General features: G+C 40.6%; 1 protein-coding gene across 3 annotated transcripts in view; it reads left to right on the top strand.

Moving 5' to 3' along the window:
• Window positions 1-20,856, top strand: part of Hdac8 (histone deacetylase 8) — a 201,334-nt gene that overhangs the window by 22,495 nt on the left and 157,983 nt on the right. The window lies entirely within an intron of this gene.

Raw genomic sequence — 20,856 nt, 5'->3', positions numbered from 1 at the left:
AGTTGTGCGATGCAGCCTGATTGCCTTTCAGCAGAGAGCCATTCCTCTAGGCCCAAGCTTGCAGGACTTTCCCCTAGAAATACTTTGAACTTACATTTAGCCATCTATCTACTGCCTTCCTACATCAGAACAACTCATTTAAGCTCTGTCCTTTCTCTGTGATCACTCTCACCTCTCACTAGTCCATGGTGCAGTTGATTGTACTCTATAGTAAGCGCCAGTTACAAAAATCTGAAAGAGAGAGCAGTTACTGTCTTAGTCATTTATTTGTTTATTTTAATAGAATATTGAGAGAATGGTTGTACCACTGAAGAGAGCCAGATTTCTATCAGGTTCACAGCTGGTCTACTGCCTGATTTACTGGCAGAGTTGTTGACCAAGAAACAGTTTGGTGGACTGCAGCGGACACGGTTTCAGTAATACTGTTATATGTGTGTATTCACTTTAAGGTCCAAGTACCAAGACTTAGGCCCTGTCCCTTCCTTTGCACCCACCTCCTAACCCTGGAGCTGCTGGACCGCTCTGTCCATTCCTCCTGATGAAAGCAGAAAGATCATACCGTTCTGCTCAGTGGCCAGAGAAGAGGTCATGAAAAGCATGAACAAAGAGAGCAGCAGCAGATGTGAAAAGGAAATATAGTGCTGGAGTCTTGCAGGCAATGCCAGTAGAACTCAGTGAACCAGCCAGGTGTGTTGGCACATGCCTAACGCCACAGTACCTGGAGATAGAGGCAGGAAGATTGCCGTAAATGTGACAGCCTGGGATATGTAGCAAGACCCTGTCTTTATTTATGACCAAATAAATGCCCCCTGGGTGATTAGTTGACTGCTGAGGGTAAAAAGAAGGGGAACTTCAAAAATACCCAGTTCCTTGTCTAAGTAGATAGAAAATGTTTTCAGCCAAAACTGGAAACAGCAATCAAAAAGCACTTAGAGGCTAAGGTGATGGCTTAGTGGATAAAGCACTTGCTGCTAAAACATGAGGACAGAGGTTCAGAGCCTCAGAATCCATATGAATGCTAAGTAGGCGTGGCAGCCTGCCTGTAGTTCTGGTGCTCAGAAGGCAGAGATGGTAGCCTGTATCAGTGAGCTCTGGGTTCAGTAAGAAACCCCAGCTCAGCGAATAACGTGGAGAACAAGGAGGAGGCTATCAGATGTCAACCTTGGGTCTTCATGCACATTGTCCACACATATACTTACAAATAAAAAGATAGAGGTACTGTAATGATTAATATCTTAACATTAAATCAACTTGACAGGAACTAGAGCTGTCAGGGAGATGTGCCTCTGGCATGCCTGTGTTGGGGAACATATCTTGATTACATTAATAGATGTAGGAAGACCTATCTTAATTATGAACAGAACTATTCCCAGAGGATCTTGGACTATATGAATAGAGAACAGAAACTGAGAGGCAGCATGTATTTATTCCTCTTCTGACTGGATGACTGGATGACTATCTGCTTGAAGCTCCTGGTGCTTTGACTTTCTTCCCCACCATGCTGAATTATAACCTGGAATTATAAGCTAAAATAAAACCCTTTTCCTTTACAGTTGCTTTTGTCAGCATATTTTATGACAGCACCAGGAAAAGAAACTAAGATTAGTACCAGGGCACAGGCTGTTGCTGAGGTAAATCTGACTGCTTGGTTCTTGAGCCTGTGGAATTGTTTTGTGGCTGGACCGTGGACAAGTTTGGTGCTTTGGTCTTAGAAAAGCCACCGAATGATGGAAGTAGAGCTTAATGAGCTAGGAACATGGAAGACAAGAATACTAAGAGAAACGTGGACTGTGAGAATTCATGATTCAAATTCACAGTGGAATGGTGAATGCAAACTGATTGTTGGTTATCAGGCTGATATCCAAAACTCAGTATCTCAAAAAATAAATAAATAAATAAATAAATAAAAAATACTCCATCCTTGAGACCAATGAAGCCAAACATGTTGGGGTCATTCTCGATTCTTTCTGTTCACGATTCACATTTGATCTTAGATACTTTTTTTTTTTTAAAAAGAAAGTAATTGTGTCTTCAGATGTCTAGAGTCTGTCGTGTCTTTATTCCTCCTCACTGTACAAGCTACTAACATTTCTCTTGCTGTATTGCAGCAGCTGCCCTGATAGAGTTCTTGCTTCTGGCCTTGTCCCTTTGATCTGTTCTGTGCAGAACAGCCACGGTGACCCTTTCACAACATAAATTAGATCCTGTCACTCCTTTGCTTGCAACGCTGCAGTGGCTGGCTGTCTCCTTGTTTCATGTAGAGTAAAACCAAAAATGTGCTGTGGTCTGTTCATCCCTATCAAACATTCCTGCATCCTCTCCCTTGGGAAACTTAATCTCTTCCTTCACCCTTAGGCCTTTGCCCTTGCCATTACTATTTCTTCCTTGCCCACTCCCTTTGGGAGCTTGCATACCACATTCTCAGTGGGGCCTCCCTGTTTATACCTGTAGCTTGCTGCCTAGAACTATACCCAGCAAATAGCAAATCTTCAATCAAAACGTCTGTAGGGACAAATGAGTGTGAAAGTTGAAAGAGATGGCAGAAAGACAAAAGTAGGAAATACTGATTTCTAGTCCTTTGGGTGAGTGTTCCTCATGGTGTTACCAATCAAATTATTGATTGTCGATGTTTAGAAAATAGAAAATAAAATAATTAAACTGCAAACATTAGCTAATGCCTTATCAAGGTAGGCTCTCGATATATGTTGGCTGAATCAATGGCAATCTCTTAACAGATTGAATGAAATGATCAGAACATAGAGAGAGTGGGGAGGGGAAGAAAGAGAGAGGCTGGGATGGAGAGTGGAGGGGAGAGGGAAAAGAGATTAGTGTAATCCCAAACTTAGATAAGCCTTCAGACTGTAGTTGAGTTCACAAACTGACTGAGATGTTACGTAAGCATTGCATTTTAACCAAGACACCACTAGAGGGAGCGCAAGGTTAAGCAAGGATGTTTTCTCACCTTCATTCACGTTTCTATTTATTGGTCCAATCATCATCTAAACTCTTCCATCAGTTCAGTGTGTTCTCCTGAACTGGTTTCTTTCCTGTGTCTTTAATAAATATCTGTGATTTGAATGAAAGGATGAATGTTTAGAATCAGCATATTGTCACCTTGAAATCTGTTTTACTAATTAACTGTGGTCAGATTGATTTCCCTTGAGAAATCATCCTTCAGAGTTCATAAACTACTAATAAATATTATATTCATGGTATTTTGTTCTTAAAGAATCATTAGGCAAGAAGAGCGAGAGTCATGGAGTTTGTTAGTTTACTTGTGTAAAGATAGCTAGCGTCAGACCACAGGAGTAAGTTGGGTAGGTTGCTGGGACTGGCCTGTGTACCTCCCCCTCCCCCCCTCCACTTCCTGGACCGGTGACAGCTGATAAAGGCCCTACTTCCTGAGCTTGTTTGATTCCATGGAAATCATTAGCTCTACTTTTGCACACAGAGATTGCATTACTTGAGAAGCCTGCTGTCTCCCGTGTGCTTTAGAGTTGTTTGGGATAAACAAAGTTTAGCAGACTGCTTTGTTGTCTTCAGAATCATTGACCCTACTGGCATTCTCTAAAGGGATCTCAGGTCTGGGTTTGGAGCTATCTGTGCTGGCTTCCTAAGGAATGTGGACTTCCTTGACCTGTTGTCATCTCATGGTTGAAGTCTTTTATTGCCCGTAATCTAGGCCTCTGAGTTGGACCCTCAGTTTTAGGAATTTTTTCATTAATAGGATAATTTCAAATGACCTAAAAATATTTCTAATCAACTTTACTTACTAGGAAAAACTATGAAGGTATTTACAGATGGGCAGCTCATACAGAGTTCCTATACCCCACACAGTTTCCTCTGCTATCAGTATGTCACATGAGCATGGTACACTTGTGACAGTTAAGGAGCCAATACTGATGCATACATGTTACCTGCACTCCATAGTCTATTCAGATATCAGCTAAGTTTTCCTTTGAATTCTTTTTCTTTCAGTACTAGGGTCCAATCAGGCCACAATACAATTAGTCATTCTGTCTGTCCAGGCTCCTCTTGGCTTTGGAAGCTTCTCGAACTTTCTTTGTTTTTTTATGATTTTCTGTTTTGAATAGTACTGCTCATATTACTAATATGGTATATTTTTTAGTTTATTTTATCTATTTTCTAATCTATTTATTTAATCTATTTTTCAAGGAGCTGGAGAGATCCAACTCTTCTTTTGTGTTTTTAGCATCTTTTTCTTTAGTTTATTTTTTTCCTTTGGCATCTATTTTAACATTAATTCCAAACAATTCCTAGAGCTGCTCCTTGCTAGGGGAGGGGGAATAGCTTTCCATTTGTGATCTCTTAAATCCAGTTGGAGAAAGCCTTTCTGTTCTCCACAGTCAGCAAGCTCGTGCTGTCATCGCCTTGTCTCAGGAAAGTTAAGTGGAGATTGTAGATACAAAGTCCGTATCTGTAACGGATTGACCTTTTACTTTCTACTTCTCTCATGTCTGAAATAGTAAGAATTCTCATTCTCAATTTCTGTTTAACTGGAAGAAGAACCTGGAACTCTGGAGGAAGAAGCAGATGGTGGCACACAGAGCAGCAGTGGCCCCAGATTCCCATCACATGTTTCTTCTGCAGCCTGTCTTTGGATATTTCAATAATTCACCCCCCCATGTCCTCAAATTTTAATCTAATTATGCACACAAATTCTTTAAAAAATTGATATTACTAACTTACTTGGGATGCCAGCAAGCTACATTTACTTCCTAACTGTCCTTGGTTAGAATTGCAAAACCCTTTATTTTCTGTGCCATTTTTGAATTAAGGGATATGGCTCTTTAAATTGTTCTAGAAACTAGGGGAAAGTCAAAGTACAGCATAAATTGAGAGGAGTTTAAAACTGGTCTTGTCTGATATATTTTAATGGCATGGCAATAATAAAATTATAAATTTTAGTTTACAAAATTAAGGTTTTTAATTTTTCTGTGTATGCATATTTTGCCTGTATCTATGTAGCATGTGCATGCAGTACCTGCAGAGACTAGAAGAAGGCATTATATCATCTCTCACCTGCCTCCAGGACTAGAGTTACAGACTATTGTGAGCCACTAAAAATTGAACCTAAGTCCTCTAGAAGAGCAGTCAGTGCTCTTAACACTGAGCCATCTCTCCAGCTCACCACAAAGCCATTTTTCTCTTCTAACACTATAGGATGTATTGTAGACAGGTTAAAGCAGATGAAGGGAACGACACATGGCTCTCTCCAACATATTCTTTGTAAGAGATTATGATGGTTTCATCTAAGCCAGCGATTTTCAATAATGCTATGGTTAGGGGTCACCACAGCATGAGGAACTGTATTAAAGGGTCACAGCATTAGAAGGCTGAAGCCATACTGATCTAAGTAGTATCATGGAGGTTGCTAAATACTTATTATTAATATCCTGACCAGGACTCCCCTGCAGTAAATTTACTACAAAATAATATTTATATTCATAAAGAAGGCAACATCAGTTAACTTCAAAGACTTCTGTTTGCCCTCAAAAGTAAAAGAAATTTTATGATAAACAGTATCAAAATTTAGTAAAAAAACATTCTAAGAAATACATGCTAATTACATGGATTATGACATAAATTGTTGGGATTCAACTCCCAAGAAATAAAATTATTGAGAGCAGTGGTATAAATCATAGACAATTCTGAATGCCCAGAGAAATAAAGGATCTTTGCCTCTTATTGGCTACAACTTGGAATAGGCTCAATATTGAAGGCAGGTCACTGAGACCGAACGATTTATCTATGTTATGTCCTCGATTGCATTTTTGTTTCTGATTAAAATTCGGTTTTCTTCCAGGCAGTATCTGTAGCTAGTTACCTCAGGTAGTTACAATATATTGCAGGTAAGGTCCAAAGCATGGTTTTTGAGCTTGTATACACCCATTAGTTTTCATATGCTCAAATGGTACTACTGGCCATCTCTTCAGAATCATATCCTCAGTCTCAAAGAAGACCAATCTGGTGGATGGAGATCAATATATGTAAGTCTATCCTAAAGCAGTTGGGGGGAAACAGCTGAAAGCCCCTTTTCTCCGGTGTTGCACCAATCATGTCCTTTCTGCTGCTTTGCCTCACCGTGTTGTACGAGTACCCGGAAATGCAGAGCTATATCTGTTCCCTCCTCTGTTTTATATTCTATTAGCTCAGGGAAGATTTTCATTCCATTGAGCACCAGACTGTGGGGTATATTTTTGGAAGCAAGTGTAGGTGTACCAGAGCCAAAAAAGGTTGGGAACAACTGTAGACAAACTGATCTCACTGTTCCTAGAGCTGCCAATTCTAGGCATGGAGCCCTTAAAGTGGACTATAAATGTCGAGTGGGTGGTTAAAAGAAAATCCATTATGTGGGCCTAATTTCTGATTTCCCGTAATCAGGTGCCTGCGTTTTGTGTACATGCATATTTTGTGCGGAGAGAAGCAGGTGTGCATAGAACTGATTTATTTAGCTATATTAAATCAGAATTTCAGTCTCATTGAAAGAAAAAATATGAAGTATATAATTAGAATAGGTAATACTTTTTACTTTTATAAATGTATTTTAAATATATTGTGCTAACATTCCTGTTGAAGGCAGTAGGTTAGATTAGCAATTTTGTGGCAGAAAAGAAACTAAAGCAAAGAGAATTAGGTTCTTGGTTCCCATCCTAGTTTCTGTCTTATGTTTATAGAACATAAACATCTCTAAAGCTTGCTAGACCTAAATGTGAAATAAAGTAAAAGAAGGAGTTCTGGTTTTTCATTCACTTTGGAAGAGGAAACAATCAGTTGTAAATACTGAAAGTTGATCTGTAAAAGCCATTGAGTCAGTTCTCACAAGTGCTGTGCATTTGACAGCCATGTGAACGGCACTGCAGGAGTAGTGAAGAGGGGTAGGAAAGAGCCATAAGAAATAGCATAGAAAGGTTCGGACACTACACACGGGAACATTGGAATATATAATATGTTAACCAGTCGTACCTTACAGTGATGCAGTCACTTGTTTTTCCTTCCCTAGATCCTTGGAGGGCAGGGGTGAGACATGCTCTCACTTATGTAGTCCTGGTTGTCCTGGAACCTGTTCTGTAGACCAAACTGGCCTCAGACTTGCAGAGATCCACCTGCCTCTGCCTCCTGAGTGCTGGGATTAAAGGGTGACATAACATACAAGACCTGAACAGGTTTAAACCAGATAAAGTAGCAGCACTGCAAAGGGCAAGTGAGCACAAAGTCCCACCACTCGCCAAGAAGCTATGTGCAATTGATATCTTTTGGGAGCTGAAAGCCGAGTGCCCTCTAATGGGGTGTCTGTCATTAGGCATATCAACCACACTATAGGACAGACCCAGGAATAGTTGGCCAGCCCAAAATGGAGTCTGGGTTTTGTTTTTTGGTTTGTGTGTCTGTGCGTGTGTGTATTTTTGTGTTACTGGGTTGGTTATTTTCATTTTCATGTTTTTGTTTTGTTTTTATGGCTGTTACATGCCTTACCTTGCGGAAAATATTTATTATGCATGAAGCAGTAATCATTATCTGTGTATAGAACAAAAACAGAGGACAAGGCTTATCTGGCATAGATGCTTTACTGTATGGGTAAGAGGTGGAGAAGATCTGGGAGGAGTTGGGGGAGGGAAGGCGGAAAAGAACATTGTATGAAAATTAGTAAGAAAAATTTCAAAACATACAACACTGAGTCCTCTTCTCTAAATCCTTATGTCCAGCCGATAGGAAACGAAAGCAAATGTGTTCCAATGGTTATTTTGTCTTAAAAATCATATACAGGTGTATCCCAACTTAAGAAACGTCTAGAAATTAGAAAAAAATGGACGCGCTGCTTGCCAAGTGATAAATATAAAATTATAACCAAACACATTCATTTTATAGAGGGAACCTTCACTATGACTGGATTTCCCTACTGAGTACCTTAAATTAACATTCCTGATAAATTTAAGATTTGATTGATGTCATCAGTTATCACATGATTCTTCACGAACACATCTATCACAAAGCATACCTTGGTATTGCTACTTGTAAAATGCAGATGTTTTATAATAACTAGTCTATACAGTCACATAAACTAAAGGGGATTTCAGTGAATTCTGTTTTCTGTGTTTTGTGTGGTACCATTATGAGCTTTGTAGATTTGCATGTAGGACAAAGCATAAAAAAAACAGGACTTCAAGTACTATCTAGAAAGGAGAGCAAGGCACTACATATTAGAATTAGATGGGCAAAGGATTTTTTAAGAGAAAATAACGCTGAAAATTGGCTTTTGCTAATTTCTGAGAAAGCCATCTTACCTCTCTCTTTAGTGCAGCTCACCCCTGACCAATCAGTTGAGTTCTCCCCCTGCTGCTGATCTCCTTGTAACCATCTCTGCTCTCAAACAGAAATTACCCATAATGACACAAATGGCATCATTTAATGAAGCAACAATAGATGTACCAATACTGCATTCCCAGAACAGCTTAAGAGGTTTGATCAGCTGCTACTGGAAGTAAATGGAAAAAAATGTACCTTGTTTGAAAATATGAGTGCACCTTATTAAGGACAGCCTTGGGCAGTAACAGCTACATGCTTGGGTGCGGGAGCTCTTCAACGCCAAGGTTAGAGCTAGGAAAGTGGCTTTCTCCTGACCTGACAACAACCATGGAAATTTACAGAAGGACCAACAAGCACAGTTCCATAGAAAATGGTAGACAAGTATAAAAAGGCATTGCAGAGCTTCTTGTTAGTTGCAGTTAAACACCCCAAATGTATGAAGTGAATACATCTCTAAAGGGTATTGTCCATATCAGTAGAGTATCAGCTATTATGTGCTTTATCTTTTCATAACCAACATACACCAAGTTCTGGAAGCACCATCCCTGACTGCAAAACTGGGCCTTTTGAGAATGTGCATTCAAGAATTAAAACTTCCCTCATTTATTTGCACTATAGTTTCAATATTTTATAATTTACATATTATATCCTTTCCCACTTTTAAATGTATTCCCATATATTTTATTCTATTTGTACTATTATAAATAGAATTTTCTGATTTTACTCTTGCTACTATATACAGTACTATGTGTTTTCAGTTTCTAATGTCTTACATTTACTTCATTTTATTTGGGTGTGGGCATGCCTCCAGTTTTGTGTAGAGCATAGAGAACAACCTGAGGGAGTCAGTCTTCTCCCTGTACTTAGTGGAATCCAGGGATATTAGGCCTGGCAGCACCACCACGTGTCTGCATCTGCTGAACCATCTTGCTGGCCCTGCTTTTCTTTTTCTTGCCTAATTATCCTGGCTAGATCCACCAGGGCATTCTTGAGTAGAAGTGGCGTGTGTTTAAGCATCTTTGGTCTGTTCCTATTTTATGAAGAAAGTATACAGTCTCCTGTCATTTAAGTACAATGCTAGATGTGAGTTTTGTATCTCTCTGGCTAAGGATATATCCTACTCCTAATGAGTATTTGTATCTTGGGATGGTACTGGATTTTGTCAAATGCTTTTTCTAGATCTAGTGAAATGATAATTCGGTTTTAATTCTTGGTGCTAGAGAAATGGTATACACTGTTAATTTATAGATGTTAAACTAAAGACTTTCCTGGGAAAAGTCCCACTTGGTTATGGTATATAATCACCTCACTATACTTGTTGCTGTTATTTTGTAGAGCATTTCTATATTTATAAGGGATATCTGTCTGTGGTTTTCTTGTGGCTGTCTTTGTGTGATCAGGATAATAATACTGACCTTATGAAATGAACTGAGATGTGTTTCCTTTCCCTTCTGGAAAACATTATAGATAATTGGTATTATCTTTTTCTTAACTGTTTGATAGAATTCATTAGTGAATCTTGATTTTCCTTCTAAAAATTGGCATGATCTTAAAATTCATGTGAGGATGCAGGGGATGCAGAATACCCACAACAGTCCTGGGAAGGAAATTGAAGTACTACACACTGCAGTAATAAGACCAACCTGCTGCTGGCATATGAGTGGAGTAGAACTGAAAGTTAGAGAAACCTAAGCTAGGGGTGTTGGTACACTCCTACTTAGTACAATCTCAGTGCTCAGGAGGCAGAGGCAGGAAGGCTAGACTTGAGAATTGCCTGGAATACATACTTAGTTCCAGGCTAGCCCAGGCTATTATAGCAAATTACAAACCAGCCTGAGCTACTTACCAAGACCTTATCTCAACACAATAAAAGAAACCTATATAAGGCCATGAAAACTGCTCAGCGGTATAGTACTTGAATAGCATGCAGAAGACTCTGAGTTCAGTCCCTACCAGAAAAAACAAAAAGGAAAGTTAGATGTGCATGGTCATTTGATATTCATCATAATACTGAAGATGATACTGAGGAAAACCAATATCTCTTCTATATATAGTACTAGAATAACTAGATATCATATGAAAAAGAATGGTGTTGACTCTTTTTTTTTTTTTTTTTTTTTTTTTGGTTTTTTGAGACAGGGTTTCTCTGTGTAGCCCTGGCTGTCCTGGAACTCACTCTGTAGACCAGGCTGGCCTCGAACTCAGAAATCCACCTACCTCTGCCTCCCAAGTGCTGGGATTAAAGGTGTGTGCCACCACTGCCCGGCAAAGATTTATTTATTTCATTTATATGAGTACACTGTGCTGTCTTCAGACACATCAGAAGAGGGCATCAGATCCCATTACAGATGGTTGTGAGCCACCATGTGGTTTCTGGGAATTGAACTCAGGATCTCTGGAAGAGCAATCAATGCTCTTAACTGATGAGCCATCTTTCCTGCAGTGTTGACTTTAATTTACATTTTTATTGAAGTTAATTAAAATCAAAGACCTTAGTCTAAGACCCTGAGACTTTCTGCAGATAATTTAGGAGTAAATCTTCATAACCTTGGGATAGAAAGTAGTTTCTTAGCTAGAACACCCAAAACGAACAAACGAACAAAAACCACCCTGAAACTAGCAAAAGAAAAAATAAATTTGCCATACACAGTGGCACAGACTTGTAATTCAAGTTACAACTTAGCAAGACCCTGCCTCAAAAGAAAAGATTGAGGTACAGCTCTGTGGTAGAGCATTTGCTCAGAATATGCAAAGCCTTAGGTTCAATTCCCAATATCATAAATAAATAACAAACATTGATGGCCATAGTACTATGGGCCTATACTCCTAGCCCTGGGGATTCTAGGGTAGAAGGATTTCCAGTTCAAGACCTTCCCGGAGTACAGAATGAGACCCTATCTCAAGAGTAGAAGTAAAAATTTTTGGAGTACAAATGATATCTTCAAATAAATAGAAAGATAATCCATATAGTATGAAAACTATTACAAGTTCTTATATAACTGATACAATTTAACAATAAAAAGAACAATCAAAAAACACACAAAGGATTTGAACAGATATTTCTCCAAAGAAACCAAAAGTCGCCAATTGTGGCATAAAAGATATCCAACATCATAAGTCATTAGAGAAATACAAATCCAGTCCACCAGATGGACCACTTCATACCCACTAGGATAGTTGTGGGTTTTTTAAAGATAAATATAACAAGTATTTACAGGGTCATGAAGAAATTGGAAGCCTCATATATGATAGTGTGGATGTAAAATTGTGTAGGCACTTTGGAAAACAGTTTGGTAGTTCTGTAAAAGTTAAATATAGACTTATCATAAGACCCAAAAAATCATACTCCTAAGGGGGTCTTTTCTAACCCCTTGCTATAAAAGCACTAAAGATATGCACACAATACACATGCAGAAGTTTATACACCCCAGTGTTCACTGTGGCCAAAAGGTAAAAACAGTTCAAATATATATGAACTAACAAATGTGTGACCATCATGTGCTCCATTCACAGTCATAAAAGGAATGAAGGATGAGGGCTCAGTGGGAGAAAACACTATGTTAGGAGGAGGCTAGTCATAAAGACCCCAAATTACATGTTCTGTTTGTATGAACTATCCACATGGGGTACTGCTGTCCTGGCCCAAGCCAGGGTTGGGTACAGAGAGAAAGAGAATGTAGTGACTGCTGAGGAGTGGAGCGCTCCTCAGTGTGATGGTAAGACTCCTCTACGACTGGATGTGGAGAAGGAGGAAAGCTGTTTTCTAAAAGAAACGATCAGAACTAGCTGTTCGTGGCAAGCGTATTATGTATTTTAGTGAGCAGGAATGATAGTGGTTTATTTCCTGAAAAATCAACACTGGTTTTTTGTCCTAATCAATGAAAGAAAAGAAGAGAAAAACAGAGTTGGCTCTGGAATTCATCGAATTCACATTTTTCTTCCTTTAGGTTTATTATATATATATGAGGATTCTGCCTACATGTATGTATGTGTTCAGTATGCATACCTGGTGCCCTTGGAAGTCAGAAGAAGGGCATTGAATAATCACCTAAAACTGTAGTTACAGATGGTTGTGAGCCATCATGTGGGTGCTAGGATAGAACCCAGGTCCTCTGCATGAGCAGCAAGTACTCTTAACCACAAAGTCATCTCTCCAGCCCCACAAATTCACTTTTTTTCATAAAACTAATTTTGCTTGTTGTCATCATCATCATCATCTTTGTCGTCGTTGGTCATTGTCATTGTAGGGCCTCAGTATGTGACTCAGGTTGGTCTCAAACTGCCTGAGTCTCCTGAGTGCTAGGATTGTAGGTATGTTCCATCACACCAGGCTATAAAACTGATTCTTTTTTTCTTTTAATTTATTTAATTAAAATATAATCAACACCATTCCCTCCAAAATAATTTTGATCATTGTTTTTTAGTTCTCTAAACAGTATAGACTTTGTATAATAATTCCGTAACTAAGACATCCTCTTTGCATTGCACATTTTCAGTATGGAGCTGGACATGCATTATAAATTAGGTATATGAGTTACCCTTTGAACACAAGGTCCAAGTCCAGACACTCCTGCATTCAACCTTGCAGTCTAGCCTTCTCCTCTCCACCTTGCCACCTGCCCTTCCCTGCCCTTGCTGATTCTTGTTTTTATAACTCCATTCAGCTTCCCATGCTGTTCTAGAACACTCCACACACCTCTTCCCCTGGAAGGCTGCTTCTCATTTGAGGCACAGTTTAAGTGTCTCCTTCATGGTGTTCTTGGTGTTCTTCCTACTCTGTAGGCAGAATTAATTGTCATTACTTCCTTCTCCCTAGTGCTGAGGACTGAGCAACATCCTAAGGCAAGTGCACTACCACTGAGCTACAGCCTAAGCCTTTAATGCTGTTTCAGTGTATGTTTGTTTATATGTGTATACATATACATATATACATGCATCCATACATGCATATAATCTTTAGTATATGTTTTTTACTACAGCATTTCTTAAAGTTTTTTTTAAGTAGTCTCTGGCCATTGGAGGTAGAAGATAGAAAACACAGATTCTCAGCATTCTGTATTCATTGACTATATCAAATATAAGCACGATCTATGGTACTATTCTAGTCAATGATAGCTAGAGCTGGCTAGACAGGCAGACAGCTTCAACTAACTCTCTGTGGTCTAGAAGAGGACGCACAAGAAAATACTCCTTGCTTCCCCCAACCCAAGTGTTTGATTTTTGAGCAAAGATTTACTGAACTCCTCTGGGGATGTCTAGTATCCTGAAAAACCCAGAGACATAATGTTGCTGCCATTAAGGATTTTAAGAGATTAGGGCTAAGACTCCCATATATGCTGTAACTATATAAACACACACACACACACACACACACACACACACACACACACAGAGAGAGAGAGAGAGAGAGAGAGAGAGAGAGAGAGAGAGAGAGAGAGAGAGAGAGAGAGAGAGAGAAAGGCGGTATGTAGAAAAGGACTGCACTTTAAAGCAGCTTCTAATTGTTGTCAGATTTCTGTGGGAAGGAAGCTCTCTTTCCTGAACCACAAGCTACACAGAACCGTACTTCAGCAATCGACAGCCCTGGATGTGCCCCCCTCTGTAGAGTTCCAGTGTGGCAACAGGAGACTTAACAGCTTTCAGCACTCAGTGGACAAGCGGTAAATGGCACTGCCACCCCCCAAGGTGGCCTAGTTGGAGAAAGTGAACCAAGGGGAAAATGAGCCAGGGTTCCTTGGAGCATTTTCAATGCTTTTAGGCTTTTTTCCCACCCAGCAGGGAATTTCTGTGCCTTTATCTCTTTTTATGGAACTTTAAAAAAATACCACATACTCAAAAATGTTTCTTGAATATTAGTTTCCTGTTGCTACTATAACAAATTACCACCGGATTACTGTCTTAAAACCACAGAAGTTTATTCTCACACTGTGTTAGATGGCAGTATCTGAAAAGGTACAGGCTGAGTTCCCTTCCTCCTTGGATTATAGGGGAAAGTCTGGTTCTCTTCCATGCTAGGTCTTAGAGCTATGTTCTGTTTTGCAGCCTCTTTCTCTATTACCAATGGCAACAGTGTAGCCTCTTTGCTGAGTTCTCTCACTCTGCATGTGTTCGATGTTGAATCACCCTCTGCCTTCCTCCTAAGGGTCCTTTTGATTGAATTTAGGACCCACCTAGATAATGCAGAATGATCTCCCCATCTCAGGATCATTAACTTAATCACATACATAACACAGAGTTCTTGCCACATACATAACACTAAAATAGAGTCCAGGGATGAAGACATGGACACCTGAGCTAGAGGTATAGTGGTAGAGCACTTGCCTAGCACATGCAAACCCTAGCTACCATCTCTAGCACCATGCATAATGCATCCATGGAGACAAGGACATTGTGTGGGGGCACTATTTAGCCTTCCACAGGTATATACAGGCGTTGTGCTAGACCTGTGCTATGCTTTTCACAGCTTCACTGCCCTACAACACTGTAAATTTCTGGAACATAAAGCTCATGTTGGTTTTCCTAAGTACCTTATATGTTTTCTTGCCTGTTGCTTATGAGAGATACCACATAAATAATTAATGAATAAGGTATAAGCCATACCTGTCACGTGGTAGAATTTAAATTAACTTCATCGAACATGAGGGGAAAGGGGTTTGGGTATCTGAATAGTTAGATTCAGATTATCAGATAGTCAGTGTGCTCCTACTGTGTGCCTCGTTATTTATGAGACAGTTGTGAGGAGGAGATACGCTGAACAACCAAGAGAGCCTAGGCTGGCTAACAATGGTGTGGTGGATGGCAAGTGCCACTAAGGAGCATGGATTGATGGCTGTCCCATTTAGAAGGCACCCCACAGGTTACCTGCTGTGACCACCTCCAACCCAAACCCATTGCCTACTGATGGAGATGGAGAAAATGCCCAGTTGCAGCCAGCAGCAAAGCTAAGGAGCTCTAACCAAGCTGAAGAGATGAGGAAGGAGATGCCTGTGCTTGGCTTTAGTCATTCATCCATTATTTTGTGAGTATGTACAATGTGTTGGGCAGTATATTAATGACCTAGGATTTTACCAGGCATAGGATGCTAGGCAGAGATCAACATTTGTCGAGTCAAAGAGGCATGTACTTACATTTAAATAAGTTGCTGAGTTGATGTTACGTTCTAGGCAGTGATGCTAGATACCAGAATACATACAGGACACACTGGTTAGGCTATCTTCTTTGAAGAAGCTTGTAGTTAGTTAGCAGAGACTGACACATAAATGCTATCATAATGTGGCAAAGAGCCCTTTCTTGGGCAGATGCAAAAGGAAAGGTTTTTTTTTTTTCCTTTCTCTTTAAAGGGCAGTAGACATGCAAAGGTAGAAAGATACAGGAAAACAAGACTTGCATCAAGAATTTAGTATGTCTGGGTCAGTGGCAGAAGATACATCTGGAAACTCCAGGGAGGGCTGGATCCTCAAGGACCTTGTGTACTGCATTAAAGTATTTGGACTTATCCTGAAGGCAATGGGAAGCCAGAAAAGATCATTAAGTGGGGAAGTGACACAACCAGATTTTTCTCTGACAAAAATAGCTTTGGCAAGAGTGTGGAGGATGAAATCCAGGGGTGGTGTGTCCAGAGGCCAGAAGACTGGTACAGTCAGCCAGGGGGCGGTAATAAGGGAATCGGAAGGTTGAGCTAGAGAGAGCATTGATGAAAGCAGACTCAGAAAGGGCAGGCAGTATGATCAAAAATGCCAGTAAGGTGGCTGGTGTGAAAGGCGATAGTAAGAATTCAGGAGGAAAAGCACACCACAGTGCTGATAATGAGGACGTTGTTGTTTGTGGTATCTGCCCTTACCCATTCAGTCAAACTTTTTGTTGCTATGATTAAAAGGAAAAAAAGTGACCAAACAACTTCTCAGGAAGAAAGAGCTATTTTGGCTCACAACTTCAGAGGGTTCAACCCACAGTCCTCAAGTGTTGTTTATTCTAGACCTGGGATGAGGCAAAAATGTCATGGCAATAGAAATGTGGCAAGGCTACTCCCCTCGTGGTAGACAGGAAGAGGAGAGGGGCTCTGAACAAGCACAACACAAAGTCTTCCTCCAGGTAGACCCACCCACCATGCTAAAGTTTTCAAAACCTCCCCAAATAACACACCATGTGAGGACCATGCATTCAGTGAGCCTTTGGTGTGGGAAACTTATAATTTAAACCATAATGCACCAGAGAGGCAGAGTCCAGAGGAATTGAGCAGGGACAGGAAAGGCATGTGGAAGCAGCAGCCCTTAACACAACTGATACTACTGGACACCTAGCATGTGCTGTCCGCTGGAGGAAGTCCCTGAGATCCTTGGAGTGGCAAAGGACAAAGGACTGTGTTTGCCCCTTCAGGAGCATGGCCTGGAGGTAAGCAAGGGCCAGGCCATAGCGGTAATGCTGGAGCCAGTGAGAGGCACACAGACTGGCGAAGCAGCCTTACCCCTAACTGAAAAGACGGAGGATTCCCAAAGCAAGGGCAATCTCAGTGGAGGCTTCAGGAAACAGGAGCTCACTGTGAGTGAAGTGGGCAAGCTGTTCTACACAAAGGAGACAGCAAAAGCCACATCAGAGAGGAAGGAAAGAAAAAGGCATGCTGGGTTCTGGTAGTTTAGGTTCTAAACAGTGTGGAGAGAGTGCAAGTTTTAAAGAGTAATGTAGGGCTACATGGAAGTATTTCATGCACATGGGAGTGTTTCCCCCTCCTACAATATACATACGTTCTAGGAGAAGAGGGATTTAATTGCAAAGCTCAGAACACAGTGGACCTTCAGAAGATATTTGTTGAAAGTGGAAACTAAAATCAGGGATCAGTATGAGTGGCCAAGATCAGAAGGTTGTAATAGTAACGCGGGCTGTAAATGGTGGACATTTGACCCAGCACTGGCAGTAGAAGGTTCAGAGGAGGTGTGCAAATGTAGAATGTACCAGGCATTTGTCCGGGTCAGTGATGATAACTGCAGTAAATGTATGTGTGTTTTAACTTATCAGACTGACAGCCAGCTGTGTCCTGGATACTTCTGGATACCAGGGGTACAAAGAGAAGTAAGACATGCAGCCTGTTCCTAAGAAGCTCTCACTTAACGGGGCAGACAGACCAACCCATGAAAAGATAAATATAGGAAGTGTGAGAGTGCAGAGCCCCTCGAGCACATGTAGGAAGCAGCTACTTCACACAGAGGTGTGGGGAAAGGCTTTATGGTAGTGACATCTGAGCTGCTGTCAGACATGGGAAGAGGGGTTGGTAGGCAGAAGAGGGTGTATATGGTATTCTAAAATGCAGACTCACATACAGGAATGTGGGGGGTTGAAATGGCTTGTTGAAAAGTTCAATGTGGTTCAGCCACAGGAATGAGAAATCGATTGTGTATCGTGTGCATATCCACGTGACTGGTGGCTGATTGCAGCTGTCTCTAACCTGATGAAATGTGGACATACAAGCCTCTATTATCTCCACATCATGCTGGTTCTATCTCCTAAATGGTCCTTGACTCCAGCTCCATAGTGTCTTCTCCTGCCAGTGCCAGGCCAAGCCTTCAGAAAGGCTGTGTTTGTGAAAGAGTCCAAGGCTCTCACTGGACTTACTGAGAAAAAGTAATGAGATCTCCCATGGGTAGGAAGAAGAACCATGCCACATCCCGAGGCCACAGCATAGGGTGCACATAGAGAATAACAAGAACTGGTGCCTTCAAGTCCACTTTTCAGCTTACTAAGATGAAAGAGGGGGAGCCAGGGGTGCATATGAGTAATGGAGCATTTGCTTGGCGTGTGCAAGATTCCCACTCTAAACAAAGCAAAACAAAACAGATCTGGCTAGAGTACTTATTCAGTAAATAGACAGCTTTGATAATAGGTCAGTTCTACAGATGTGGGGTTTGGAAATCATCTATAAACACATCAGAGGTAGACAAATTTCTTTTCCATAGTGATTTCTATAGTGTTTTAGGCTTTGGAGACTGTAAGATATCTGTCTTCCAATAAAATGTTATTTGCAGATCTGGGCATGGTGTTGCACGACACCCAGCACTTGGGAGGCAGAGGCAGGCAAGGTCTCTGAGTTCAAGGCCAGCCTGGTCTACAAAGTGAGTTCTAGGGCAGCTAGGGATACACAGAGAAACCCTGTCTCGAAAACTTTTTTTTTTAAATGTCATCTGCAGAAACACATGATAAGCTTTGTCCTGTGAGCCATGTTTTTGCTGACTGTGGGAGAGATGGCATGCAGCATGCAGTCAGTCATGGGATCTACAATTTGAATTCTAGTTCTTACATACCAACTTTATGACCTTGAGTAAGTCATTTCAACCTTCCTGGCCCCCTTTCCTCATGTATAAGAAAATATTTCCCGATAGCACCTTTTTGTGGGATAACTGTGAGGAATAACTGGAATATTGCACATAATCCTGCCACAGTGAATGCTCAGCAAATATTAGTGCATTATTAATTGCACCATTATTATTGAGACTATTAATATTGCTATAGAATTAATTTGAATTAAGGTCAGAATAGTGGACAAATTCACAGAAGAAAGCGAGGCTTGTAGAAGAGAAGAGTGCAGTGACAGCTAAGGGGCTGGTGGTGGCCGACAAAGCTGTAGAAGGCTGAGCATTTCGCAGCACTACAGAGGGACAGGAAGTTGCAGAGTAGGGGATCTAAGGAAAGAAACTGATTAACAAAGGGGTAAAAGACTTTTATAGTTATGAAGCAGGCCAAGAAAAGACAGCTATCCAAAGACCTATGTGTGGCCTATAAATAGGGAAAGAGGTGCAGTTTCCCTACCAGTCAAACAAAGACATGAAAGTCAAGCCACACATTTTTGGCATGCCACCCTGTTAGGCCATTGGTGCCAATGAGAATGTAAATTCTGTGGACTTCCCACAGGACAGGTTAGCACTGTGTATCAGAATGAAAAATAAAAGAGATTCTATAAGACTTCAGTCTTTTGAGAATTACTAATCCTTATGGATATAGAAAATTATACAGATGTGTTTTAAAGACATTTTATGACATTGTCCTGAGCATTGTGATAGCAAAAGTGATCTAAAGTTTTCAACAATGGAATTGTTTACAGCTGCTAACTACAGCAAAACACTATACAGCCATTAAAAGGATGACACAGCTCTGAACTTAGAGATGGATATAGTGTGGAAAGGTTATAAAACAATTTCTTAGCAAACATGTTTTATTAGTTTGTCATCTAAGTGGTAAGATTTCAGAGAAGTGTATTTCTTGTTCCAAGTGTGAACGGTTGAGTATTTTTCTCCTGTTGCTTTACAGAAACAGTAACAAGTGCTATGATGTCAAAGCAGCTTTCAGAAAAAGATAAAACTCCAATTTATAATAGTTGCCAATTTGGGTGTTTTAAACACTCCCGAGGGTATACAGAAATTCTTTAATATTCAAGGACCAGCCATCATTAGCCACTTCTGGCACATCAAACAAGAGGAAGAACTGATATATCTTTGCTAGTGTCAAATGTTACTCAAGTGAGGTAAAGACGGAAACTGCCTGACACTGGGGAGTTTAGGAACAGGAGTCCCAGTAGGACAGTGACAGGAGACCTCAGAAACAAGCCAGCAGAATGAAACATATTGTGTACCAAGCAGAAGGAAGGAAATGAGGAGTTGCTTCTGGGCAGTATAGAATCAAGAGAAGTTTAATTTGCATGAACCAGTAGGAGGTGGGGGCGGAGAAATACCAAACAGAAGCAGGTTGTGGTAGCACATCCCCCGCCCCATGGAAGAATCTGGGAGGCAGAGGCAAGAGGCAACATTCAGGCTACTCACTGCTACATAGCCTGACCTACATGAGACTCTGTTTCAAATATATATAAAAATAAGTAAATGCTTTAGAAAGCTTTACAGTTCGTGGTGTGTATACCAGAATATTCTTTTTTATCCTTAAATTTATATTTAAAAATGTAAATGTGGGGCTGCACATGCAAGTCAGTTCTCTACTTGTACTGTGTGAGTTCTGGGATCAGGCCATCAATCTTGGTAGCAAGCTCCTTTAGCTGGTGAGCCAGTTTACCAGCCCACATGAATCTCATTGAGACAATTCATTCTTAGGATGGATGTTATTTTTTCTTTTTTTTTTTTTGTATGGATATTATAAATCTCTTTGGATGTATCTGAAATCTGATGGCTTGCTGTAGGTACCACAGAGCATAAGCCATGTCTGTGTGTACCTATTCGTCTCCACCCACTAAGCCCTGAGATCACGACACACGCACACCTCAGCCATTCTACAAGCTAGCTTCTGCTCTCCCATTTTGCTTTTGTGAAGCAAGATGTAGCTTCATCCTTTATCAGGTGAGAAGAGAAGAAAGCCTAACACTGGAGGGAGGTGGTTAAGGGTGACAGTGAGGACTGGAAAGGGCCTGCTGGATTTGGCAGTTAGAAGATTGCTGGCATATTTTCGGGAGTATACAAAGAACAAACTGAGGGGCAAATGAATGATGAGGAAATAAAGGTGGGGTGAGGGAGGGAAGAACAGGAGAGGCAAGAGAAG

This window comes from Arvicanthis niloticus, chromosome X, assembly GCF_011762505.2.
Source record: "Arvicanthis niloticus isolate mArvNil1 chromosome X, mArvNil1.pat.X, whole genome shotgun sequence".
Taxonomy (NCBI): Eukaryota; Metazoa; Chordata; class Mammalia; order Rodentia; family Muridae; genus Arvicanthis; species Arvicanthis niloticus.
This window is presented reverse-complemented; position numbering and strand designations above follow the sequence as displayed.